Genomic DNA, 13,163 nt, shown 5'->3' with positions numbered 1-13,163 from the left:
GTTATGACATCTTCCATGAATGGAGGTGGACCTGTTTAACTTCGGCTTATGTCCATAGGTAGTTCCCGTGTGTGCCGCCAGACGGCGCCACCATCTGCCTTAGCCGCCATTCCGACCTTGGGATAAGTAGTCCATTGGAGCAACTTTCAAGATGTTTACTTATTATTAATTTTTATTACTATTAATTTATTTATTATTCTAATTTATTTCCGTTATTATACCGCTCTCCCAGCATGATGGAGTCGCGTTCGCTTCCGCCAAGGCCGGACTCGAATGCGGGTCCATCAGGATGTTAGTCCTGTGTCGTAACCACTGGGCCATCGCGTCCCCACCATTTGCCCAGTGGTTATGACAGTGGACTACGAGTAACAGTGATTTCCCTGACCTCCAAATTCCCCAGACATCAATCCCATTGAGCATCTATGGTTTGTGTTGGAACAGCAACTGCGATCTGCGGCGTCTCAACCACGGACCTTACAGGAGTTAAAGAATCTGCTGGTTACGTGTTGGTACCAGATATCGCAAGACATATTTAGAAATCTTGTAGCGTCCATGCCTCGCTGGGTACGAGCTGTTTTGGCTGTACGTGGAGGACCAACATCATATTAGGTAGGTAGGTGGTCGTAATGTTTTGGCTCATCGGTGTAAGGTGTATCCATAAATGACTAAATTAAATATGAATGAAACTGGTAAAATGAATGAGTTGAGAGTAATTTTTAATATTTATTTCTTATTTCTATTAGAATTCTTCGTCTTGATGAAAGTGGAGTCTTGGGGAAATGGATTGAAGATAATAAATTCGTAGCAAGAATGAAAAAGCTTCTTCACCAAACAATTAGCGAAAGTTCTACAGCTGTCACTCTGAACCACCTGATAATGCCATTTTACCTTATTGGAGGAGGACTAGGCATTAGTACACTGATTTTCATTTGGGAGATTTGTCACTTTCGTTTACGACGTTCAAAATCACATATGTAAATATTTTATTTTAATAATTACCAGCATAAGCTTCTGTCATAATACACAGCGACAAAATATTTCACAAAATATTAATTGTTTGTCGTGAATTTTCACTATCAGAAGGGCTGGATAATAAACTTTCTTGTTACAAATTTTATTGATGTACTTTCTGATATTAAGCTCATGCAAATTTAATTAAATAAAGTAAATAGATATGTGCGAGTATGTAACAATCAGTCTACTAAATTTTATTAAAAGATGTAGAAAGATGGGGACGGTTACGTGAGCAATTGTAGAGTTTACTTGACTTGTAAGATTAACTTCTGGTTTTTTCGACTGAAAATAATAGAGTCAATCTTTAAAGAAGTATACTAAAGGATCATCTTAAGAGGAATGGAATTGTATGGAAATCACCTGCAGCAGCAAAGCCTGTAAAAAATTAGGCCGATTTGCTGACTAGCAGCAAACGTCGTTTAACGTTTGTAAGCTCAAGATAAAGCATATGGACAGCAGTATTCCTAGAATAACATACCAATTAAATGGTACCACACTGAAGGTAAGTGCAGAACGAAACAGATATAGAAATAATTGCATAGTCCGGCATGAAATTCTGAAGGCAATGTGGACAGGCTGCTAGAACAGGTCACTGGGTTCTGTCAATGATACACAGTAACTTTGTCAGCAGGGAAGGTGATTATCCCATTGCATGAATGGTTAAGTTACATTTTGAGTACTGCATACAGATCTCGAAGCCACATTTGATGAAAGATGTGGATCTCTTTGAACGGGTGCAAAGAAGAGTAGCCAGATTAGTCAAGAACACCAAAGGGGTACATTTACCACAAAAGACTTCGGTTTCGTAAATTGGAATGGGAAACTAGACATTTGCGAGGAGACCTAGTTTGAAGTGTTTAAGGCTTTAGATGGCTCGAGTAATTTTTATCATGATAGTATTCTAATTCTTTTTCGGACAGCACACAAGAGGAAATAAATTTTAAAAGAATGGCTGCAGGATAGATGTGCAAAAATTTCTTTCCTTCGGAGAGTACTTGATTGTCGGAACAAACTATCATCTGATGTTACGAAAGATGGTTTAATATATTTAAGAAAGAGTTGAATGGATGATAATCTGTGTATTTGTTTTGGCTGACACTGTATAAACTTTCTTCTGGCATCAGTTGCCAGTACTTCGACTACTACTAATAACAATAATACAATTCATCAATTTATTCATCAAAAGAATTTGTTTACAATAAATAAACTTGTTAAGAAAATAAAATTTCTTGACAACAAGTTGTATTCATCACATAAAACAGTTTTCTATACAAATTTATTATTTATTTAAGAGAAAAGTTAAATAAATTGCAACTCATAATACATTCCGCACTACAAACAGAGATAGCAATTTTTATGCATAGCAACTCTAATCTACTGAATCATTAAGTATAAAAAATTTTCTTATTAAATTTTTTTATTTGAAAATAGGATAACTTTTCCTAAATCTGAAATCAACACTCGCCAACAAATTGTGTATTATATACATTGTGTGCATTTCTCCAAATCTATTTAGTACCCTAAGGTGAGGCAAAACAATTGCTTTTGGGTTCCTTAAATTATGTGAGAAATTCCTTTGCTCGTTCAACTCTTCAAAAATAATGTTTAGATTTTTCAAGATTAAATTTAACTTCTGTTTTGAACTGGATAAAGGATTTTATATTTTAACAAAAATTGCTTTCTCTTATTCAAGTCATTCCAAATATTTTTTTCCCATTATCAGAAACAAAATTCTATTAATTGAGTTCATCACTGAAACACGTCGTGTGTGGGGATTTCAATCTCCCGAATACTCAGGGGAATCTCAAGAGGAGACTGAGTCAGCGTCTAGGTATATTAGGTCGTAAACTGGTTAGCACACCACCCACGAGGGGCAAAAGCACATTAGACCTCGCGTTAGTCTCAGCAAATTATGTGGCTAATCAAAACCCTATAAGCAACATACAGTCTGATCATAACCCCATGATTCTCTCTGTGCAAACAGAAATGCCGATCACTTCTGGTAGAAGGAAAGTCACAACCAAAACAATTACAGCGCCCAAATACCTCAAAACTGAAAAGTGTGTTTATGCGACTCAAGCAATCCCATGGGATATCCTTGAGAATTGCGACCCCGAACTCGGATTGACCTAATGACAAGATGGATAGCCACTGTTTTTCTCTATGCTGCAACGAAGAAACTAACCATCACAGAGCATTCAAAGGCCTGGTGGAATCTATCTCTGAAAGCTTCCACGTTAAATAGAACATGCACAAAAAGTGGAAAAACTCCGGCTCACCCTCGGACAGAACTGCCTTTAAGGGCGCTTTTTATTAGGAACAAGAGAGAGGCGATAAAACTTCACCTCGGGGATACCATAAATAAGGGGAAGCCGTTCCATAGAAGCCAATCAAAGGATGTCAATTGACTCACTCAATCTGGGCAGTTGGTTCGTCTACGCGGTAGTACAGTGGTATGGTCACCGTCCTCCCCACACCGGGTGGAAAAGGCCCGGGTTCGAATCCCGTCGATGACTCAAAGAACTTTAGTGGGCTTGTTTCATTCCGTGGCTGAGTTTCTATCTGGCTTGCTGTCTACGCCTGAGACCGTAGTCGGTCTCAGGCGTAGATAGCAAGGTTTTTCCCCAGAAACTTAGGTCTTTTCGTCCAGCAAACAGGCAAATACACCAGAGAACACACGCAATTTAGAGACAAAATAAATATATGGGTATGCAGACATGTATATTATCTTGTGCAGGAGGGCACCTGAAGGGCGCTTTTTATTAGGAACAAGAGAGAGGCGATAAAACGTCACCTAGGGGATACCATAAATAAGGGGAAGCCGTTCCATAGAAGCCAAAGGATGTCAATTGACTCACTCAATTGACAAGGTAGTTCATCTCTACCTTGGTACACTGTAATGGATACAGAACTCTGTAAAGGGCTAGAAATGTGTGTAGTGTAATGTTTGTGCAATGTGTCTGTTGTTTAGTTGTTTCTGGCCTCTTTGTCACCAGGCAGGCGATCACCTGGAAAGCCTGCCCAATGTCCGTCTACACCACGGAGAGTGGGCCACAACTGCGTATGTGCTATGGCAGACCTCGACTTACTCGTGGGTCTATTATTCCCTGTGTGTGCTGCATTGCACAAATCTCGCAACCACCAGAGGAAGTGCGATACCGGTGGGTGCAAATATATGGGTAGATAATTTACAGGGGACCCTAATATCATAATTGGGGGGGGGGAAGTTGGCTCGACCACATAATTAGGTTCACCCTCAGCCAGAATTCACTATACCAATGGAATTCCCAACCAATCCGATTTCAACAGACCTCTTAAATTCAGTTTACTTCACCAAATACCAGCTGATCGATGCAATAAATAGCTTAGCACCTACGGCTGCATTCGGTATCGACGGAATTCCTCAGTTTACGCTGAAATGCCTCAGTACATTTGTTGTTGATCCTATCCTGTCGTTATTTAACAAGATTCTTAATCAAAAAAATTTTTTCCTTCCTATGTGGCATGTCTATCTAGTAAGACCGCTGCCGAAAATACGCTCTGCTTTTCAGCCCAATCATTTCCGCCCAATTTCTTCTGCATCAAGCCTATTAAAGCTCTTTGAGAAATCTGTTATGAGAACGTTAACCACCCAAATTATGCCACAACTGCCACCGTAGATCCACTGTGCTACCCGGTCAAGATCCACCGCTACAAATCTAGTCGCCACCACTACAAAGATCCTTGAGTTATTTGACCACTGTTCGGAAATCACCGTTACGTATGTCGATGTTCATGCGTTGGCAAGGCTACTTACTACCTGAGTATTACCTCATTGGTGGAGATATGATCTGGTTTATTCAGACAATGCTTGAGAACAGGACTATTATTGTTCCCGATGGCAATCTGCGTTACACCAGGACTATTATAGCTGGCGTCCAACAAGGCGGGGTCCTGTCTGGAATCTTGATGTCAGCTGTTCTCGTGCCGTTCGCGACGTGCCGAACTGATATCATAACCTTTGTTGATGACATAAAACTGTTTATTCTCATCAGCCCTGGAGACATTGCTGAATACATCAATGCCTTAATTCTTCAGAAAATCCGGAATCTTGAGGCCTTTCTCTCCAGTTTCGGACTTCACATCAATCCTGAGAAGTCGAAAGAATTGACTTTATCGCTCAAACGGAACCCAACTATTGTTAAGTTCCGTTTGAGCGAGACAACCCATTTTAAGAGGATCTGTGATTTATGCCGTCCAACAACATACAGATCTGGGCGTTATTTTGGATCAAAAGCTCTCCTTTCTACCGCACATAGACGACCTGCAAATAAAGTTCTGTCGACTCCGGTGGATGATTAAACAACAACTTATGCACGTCCATGACCAGGCTGTTGTGTGCAGATATATTAAGACCTGTGTTTATCCGCTCATACTGTATAGCGCCAAAGTCTGGACTTCAACTGCTACAACCCATCTTAGACGGATTTTTGCGGAGGAATTCTGTCTATTGAAGTGGGCCATATGGAAATTTCGGCTTCACCCTACACCAAGGACCACCCAAATGGCGAATGCTCTCAGGGCAAAGACGAGAGAAGACTCGTCTTTGCCCTCAAAATGATGGTCGGCATTATTTCAGTACCAGATTTCTGGGCTAACTGCGGATGGAGGATCCCGGTCCCAAGCCTTAGGGTCAATCCAGTCCTTCAGGCCATTCCAAACCGGTTAAAGTTATCTGATCGGTTCTTACCAGTGCATATGCTACAGGACATACACTCCTTGCACGGCGATCTGTACAAGTTCGCAGTTGACAAGAAATATAGACAAAACGTACTCAGTCGACTTCCTTCCCAGGAACACGTCACAGGACATTAGAACCTGCTCCCGAAGACCTGTCCATCACTGCCATGGATGCATCACTACAGTGTATTCAAACCTTTCTGGAGTCATACTGCTGTTTCCCCCCATCTCTGTTTATTATGTTGTGCAATTTATTTTATGTAAACCTCTGGCTTGCAGTCATGATGGGAGTTGTATACAGAAATTTGCCTTCTGTATATATAATAAAGAGTTCTGCTTATTATTTATTACCCTTACTTCAGTTATATTTGCTTGTGTCCATACATTGACTAAATAATTGAGTTGGGAGTCAACTAATGCATAATATAAGGTAAGTTTTGTTCTAGGATTTAACTTATTTTTAATGTAGTAAAAAAAATAATAATCACTCTCCATGTGCTCTATCTTGAACGTACCAACGTTAAACATCAGTTGCTGCTAGTCAGCATATCGGCCTAATAACAAAAAGGGGAGTGATGACCCAGCGGTTATGACACTGGACAACCAACCAACCAACCGGATACACTCGGGTTCGAGTCCGGCTGTGGCGGAAGCCAACGCGGCTCGATCATGCTGGGAGACCGGTATAATAATAGTAATAAGTCAGAATAATAATAATAAATAAATAAAATTAATAACAAAAATAAATAAACATCACGAAAGCTACTCCAGCGGACCTAACAACCCCAAGGTCGGAGGGGCGGAAAAGGCAGATAGTGCCGTCATCTAGTGTCCTTCCCAATAACTAACATTACCACTGGACATAAGCCGAAGCTAAATAGATCCACCTCCATTGATGAATGATGTCGAAGAGAAATAATAATGATAATGCACAGGATAAAGTCACTCGCGTTCAGGCCTTAGGCAGAGGGAGTCAGTTCGGAAAGTCGGAGACAGTCTCCCGAGGAAGACGGTGGAGCAAGTGGCGCTGTCCCCCGTAAGGCTACCAAAAGAGAAGGGGAAGACCATTCAGCCCTACTAATTGGAAGTGCTTCGCGCTCAAGTGTGCTAGTAGCCACCCAGGAAGAAAGAAAACGCCAACGCATCAAGTGGAGTATCGAAATGAATACGTACATCACCCGACCATACTACGAAATAACCAAGTTAGAGACCGATAGATACAGAAAAGACTACATGTCAAGTGATAATCCGATTATCACTTGACAAAATATCCGATTCCCGGATATTTTGGTCACAGAACAGCGAATAGCGGACCAAAGAAGGACCATCGTCAAAGTACCTGATCGCTTCTGCAATCTTGGAAAAAATCAAGCAGGACGTGAGCGATCAATAAAGAACAAATAATATAGTCAATACGGAAGGAAGAGCAGGAAGAAATATAACCAACAGCAGCTGAGTGGAAAGAAACGAGGCCATGATATCCAGAACAGAAGAAGAGCGGAAGAAGGCCCTAACATATTTCGAAAGAAACAGCCCCACAAAGACCTATGTGATTCGAAGCAGAGACCCAATAGAACCTTGTGGATACCGCATTATCTCGACAACAAAGGTGCAGCACTGGAGGCCATCCACACAGCCGTGTATAGTGCTGTCATAGCAGCCACTAGGATTAATGGAAGAGAAACGAGAGGCCAATAGCAGAAGAACCGGAAACAGAAGGAACCGCCACCTTGGGAAAGAAGATTTCAACAGAAGATAGAAGAACTAACACTCAAGATAGGCCAATTGACTCAGTACCAACGGGGTAATAGGAGAAAGAAATTGATTGGAAAAGTGAAGAACATCCTCAAGAGAGACAGCGTCCACAAATTATCAAATTATTATATTAAGGCCACCCATTATTTGTAACATATACCCATATATGTATTTTGTCTGTAAATTGCGATTTGCCTGTTTCCTGGACGAAAATAAAACCTAGTTTCTGGGAAAAAAACTTGTCTACGCTTGAGACTGACTAACTCAGTCACGGAATGGAAAAAAAGCCCGTTAAATATCCTCGCGTCTTCGAGGGGATTCGAACACGTTCCAACCAATTGGTATGTAGTCACGATCTGTACATTGTCATATCGGTTTCTCACCTGGTTATTTCATAGTATGCTTGCATGATATACATATTCATTTCAATGCTCCACTTCATGCGTTGGCATTTTCTTCCTTCCTGGGTGGTCACTAGCGCAGTTGCGCAGGAAACACTTCCAGTTGATGTGGCTGGATGGCCTTGCATTTCTCTAGTGGTAGCCTTTTGGCCAACGGTGGTTTATTTTTATTTAGTTTCTGGTGTTGATTACCTGGTTTTGGACAGCTAGCATGAATCCTTCAGTCTCGGGGAAGACCGTCCCGCTCGTGAGCCATACATCGGAAGCAAATTTTATCTATGTGATCTTGATGGATATCAGTGTAGTGTCTGCCATGAAGTGTCTTCTTTGCCCATCTTTCTAACTTCGTTTGTGCCGTCTGGGTGGGAGGGAACTCCTCGCATAAGTTGATTGGGGGTATACCGCTTGTCTATCTTCCTTATGGTCTGGTAGAGTTCTGCTGTGCGTTTTTGAAAATAACCCTTCAGGTTAGCAATCGCTGCTTTCTGTTGCTCGATGAGGTCTATCAGGCCCCTTCCTCCCTCTTTCCGAGCAGTTGTCAGTCTCTCCACTGCTGATTTCGGGTGGTATTGGCGGCTCTTGGTCGTCATTTTCCTTGTCATAATATGCTCCAGCTCAGTATTAGCCCAATCTATAATCCCGAAGGAGTACGTTAGAACTGGGACTGCATATGTGTTTATGGCTTTAACTGTGTTCCCTCCGTTCAGCTTTGCTTTCAGCAGGCTTCTGAGTCTCTGATGGTATTTTTCGGTCAGGCAGGCCTTGATTTCCTTGTGTTCTAACTGCTGAGCCTGAATCAACTCCAGTTATTTGTAGGTCTCTTCCTCTGTAATGGCTTCGATATTTTTACCATTCTGCAGCTGATAGTTTCGGCTGATTAATTTTACCTGGTGCAATCCGTGGGTCTTCCATTTGTATTTTTCAGTTCTTCATTTAGATTTTTCATAACGTGAATTTTGATGACTTCGCTTATTTGCGCAGTATCCTGCGTTGTTAGTCTTAAAACGACCAGGTTTGGCTGTTTGATCAATGTCTTTTTCCCCAAGGGGAAGGGGGGTCCATTTGCTTTTGGTATCTGTGTCCCATTGGGTGCAGTCCTCAGCGCGTCTGCATACGAGGGGCGCGCTGTGGCATTTGGTTGCCCCGCTCGTCTAGGTATGCCTCCAACTTGGCCTTAGCACTTTCCTGTTCTACGTGCTGGTTTACTATAGTCTCCATATTGTCCAAATTGTCACGATTTCACAACGGAGACCGGTGGTGATTCTACTGTTTGTTTTGGACATTAAATTCTCTAATTCAGTGCGCAGGGCAAACATCTGTTCGAGAGCTGTTCCTTACGGTAATGAAGGGCCCAGGGGTGGGATAGTCTGGCTTTGTCCCTTTCTAAGCGTTTTCCGTTGTTAGCACTGGTTTCTTGTACCTCTTTCAATCCACTAGCACTCCTAGTCTCGCGTTCAGTCTTAGAAGCAGGGCCTGTCTTTGCATCTTCATTATTGTCTGGGTCATCGTCGGAGGTTATATTTACTTGTACTCAGTATTCTTCTTGCTCAGTGCCAACTTCAGCTTGGCTTTTTTTACCAAGCTGGCTGATATATAAGTAACTGTCACTGACGTGTCGCTTTCTAATCCCGTTATTTAAAATTTGCTGTCGTGAAGTAACTAAATTAACGGATGCTACTTCATAGTTGTCATTAATTTCGGCGATGTCATTTGCAGGCGATTTTATCTGCGTGATATAATTGTTATCGTGAATTGATTTGGAGGAGAAAGATGTTTTATGCTCACTGGCTATTTTCACGATCTCGTGATCGCTCCCTGATTTTTCTGCCGTCTGGTCCGTTAGTGTAATTCCGTCCGCAATATTGTTGTTAGCATTAGCATTAGTAGAGGCATATGATGCAAGAAAGCAAGCTTATGCCAAAAAAAAAAAAAAAACTTCCACTTCATCCCTCCGTTCATTCGAAATACCTGTCCAGCTGAGCCTTAAATTTATTTAGGCTATCAACTTCCGCAACAACGGATGGAAGTCTGTTCCGCCAACCAACTACCCGCTGGTTAAAGGCAAATTTCCGCACATCTATCCTACATCTGTCTTTCCTGAATTTGAATTTATACCCTCTCAGGTAATTATTCTCAGAGATGCAGAATCCCATCAGCATTGAGCATGCTCAAATCGTTCAAGGCTTTATACACCTCTATCAGATCACCTCGCCGGTGCCTAGTCTCCAGACACTGTAATTTGCAAAGCTTAAGCCTTTCTTCGTAAGAGCAACCTTTTGTTCCATTCACTCATCTTTTTGCCCTTCTCTGTATTCGTTCCAGCAGCTCTACATCCTTCTTGAAATAAGACCTCCAGACCTGTATACAGTACTCAAGGTGTGGCCTGACCATTGCCTTATACAAGGGAATAATCATCTCTTTATCCCTGCTAGAAAAATTCCTGTATATCATTGATAAGACACCATGAACTACTCTTGCAGCCCATCTGCACTGCTCAGAGAAATTCATATCTGCCTACACAATTACCCCAGGTCCTTTTCATTCCCTACCACTGTCAGTGTAGTACCACAGAATTGATACATTGCTCTGGGGTTGCTGTTTCCCATATGTAGTACTTTACATTTGTCAATGTTAAACTTCATTTGCCACCTCTCAGCCCATCTGCTCAACCTTTCCAGATGCTGTTGCAGCAGCATAGCGTCAGTAATGTCTTTAACAACCCTGCCAATCTTTGTATCGTCTGCTAACTTTGAGATTAAGCTTGATATACCATCATCAATATTATTTATAAATACAGAAAACAATAATGGACCCAACACTGAACCCTGAGGGACTCCACTAATAACATTAGTCCATGAAGAGCAGTGTCCATTGATTTTACCACTCTCTGTGTTTTCCCCCCTCAACCACCCCTTTATCCATAGCAGCAATTTGTCTCCAATGCTACATTGCTCCAATTTGTGCAGCAGTCTTCCATGTGCAACAGTATCAAAAGCCTTTCTAAGATCGAAGTATATAATATCAAAGTTATTCGCTGCATCCAGTTCTTTTGTGACTGCATCATAGTATCCAATCAAATTGGTGAGGGAAGACTTCCCCTTAATAAAACCATTCTGTGTCTGAGCTATAACTGAAGTCTTGTCTAGATGATCCTGCAATGCTTCTTTAACCAGTGCCTCCATTAATTTTCCTGGAACAGAAGTTAAACTCACAGGTCTGTAATTACTTGTGTCAGCCTTTGATCCTCTTTTGTGAATTGGGGTCACATTTGCACATCTCCGGTCTATCGGTACCTCCCCTGAGTCCAAGGAAGCTCTCATAATTATGGCTAAGGGTTTGCTTGCTTACTTCCTTTGCAGCCTCCTTTAATATAACTGGATAGACCCCCATCCTCCCCAGGTGCCTTTCTTGTGTTTATCTTCAACAATTTCTCCTCCACTTTACTCTCAGTTATTACAAGATTATCTAGCTTACTGCCAGAGTTCAATACACCTCTGGCATTCTCCTCGCTGAATAACTCCTCATGCGTGAATGTCGATGCAAAATATTCATTTAGTGTGTTAGCTACCTGAGCAGGATTGTCAACAGTTGAACCATCGATATCAAGTGGACCAATCTGATTTATCCACTTCCTTCTAGAGTTTACATAAGTAAAGAACTCTTTGCTGTTTTTCTTTGCATCCCTTGCCAAAGATTTCTCGTAATCTGCCTTCGCCTGCCTAACCTCCTTTGTAACTTGGTTAGAAACCAGCTTATATCTATCATTGGCTTTTGTGTCACGTGTTATTTTAAATGTATCGCATGCATTTTTCTTCTCTGTTACACTATATCTCATTAGTTCATCTGACATCCATTTTGGCCTAAACCTTGAACAATATTTTTTAGTTGGTATGTAAAGCCTAGTAGCTTCCATGATAAGTTCTTTGAAGGCTTTCCATTTTGAATTTGCTGTTGGTAACATCATCAGTTGGTCCCATTGTAGAGAATTTAAATACTCTCTCAGACCATCGTACTCGCCTTTACGAAAGCAATAACCCTTCCCTTTACCCCTGATGGTAGTTACCTCTTTGAGTAAATCCCACTTCAGCACATTGTGATCACTGCCACCTAGTGGTTCATTTATCTGCAGATTCTTAATGCATGAAGAATCACTACTGATAATCAAATCAAGAGTATTACTCCCTCTAGTTGCCTCCTGAACATGCTGATGTAGAAAACAATCATCCAATAAATCCACAAAAGCGGGGTTTGCAGGATTCCCCAAAAAAAGAACTCTGGGATTTTGCTGGCAGTTTATTTATGTGCGAGATGTTGCTACAGGAACGTCAATTAAGGTTATTGCACCCGGTGCATTTGATATGAGAATTTGAATGAACGTTTCATTCCGTTCTACCTAGGTGACAGATACCAGACTTGTTATTGCCACGTATACGCTTGTTTACACTTGACATTGTTCAGCTGTATATTTGAGCGCGGCTAAAGGCAAGGACAAAGAGTCAAACAAGAGAGAGGCTGCAGAAGTTCCCTAGGGACGTGGGTTATTTCCGAAGGACTGAATGCTACTAAGTGTATTGCTGGAGGCGCTTGGTCGCGACTAAACGGTCCACGTTGGCAGGTAGGCAACAGCAACGAGAAAGGCAAAATACACGTGAAGTACAGCTAGCCTAGGTTTAAATAAGAATATAATGGAGTCCACCATTATGTACTACAGTATAGAATGATATCCAGAAAGTGAATTAAAAAATTACTTTGCATCTTCGGCGGTTCCAACGTTGAAAATGTTCTCAGCTGGTAAAGATGAAGTTGAGTAATCACTCAGAGCTATAGCATATCACTAAACAGCATTAGAACTGATTAAGTTTAGTTACATTTAAGAGCACAAATTAACGCACAGCTACGTATCTCGCCACCTAGCGTCATAGTGTTTTGTGGAAGCGCCACCGGTGGTTTCCCACATCTGCACCATGGTACTTTGTGAAGATTTACAGAATCTCTGTAAAAGCCAGAAAAAGTGTGGTGTCTGGTTTGTGACAGAGTAGTAGTATGTTCTGTTGCTCTGTCTCTGTTAGGACCCCTAAGGAAACCTCCCATGTTGCCTGCCACCACCACTGGGAGATAACCAGGCTGCCCATTATACTCTGGCTGGCCCCCGCCAGGGTTACCTGAGCTTCCTGATGGAGACCAAAAATAAAAAATAAAAAAAAAATAAATTAATTAATTAAATAAATAAATTAAAAAAATAATAAATAATAATAATAATAAAAATAATAAATA

This window comes from Mastigoproctus giganteus, chromosome 9, assembly GCF_048544385.1.
Source record: "Mastigoproctus giganteus isolate SK-2022 chromosome 9, ASM4854438v1, whole genome shotgun sequence".
In the NCBI taxonomy this organism is placed as follows: domain Eukaryota; kingdom Metazoa; phylum Arthropoda; class Arachnida; order Uropygi; family Thelyphonidae; genus Mastigoproctus; species Mastigoproctus giganteus.
This window is presented reverse-complemented; position numbering follows the sequence as displayed.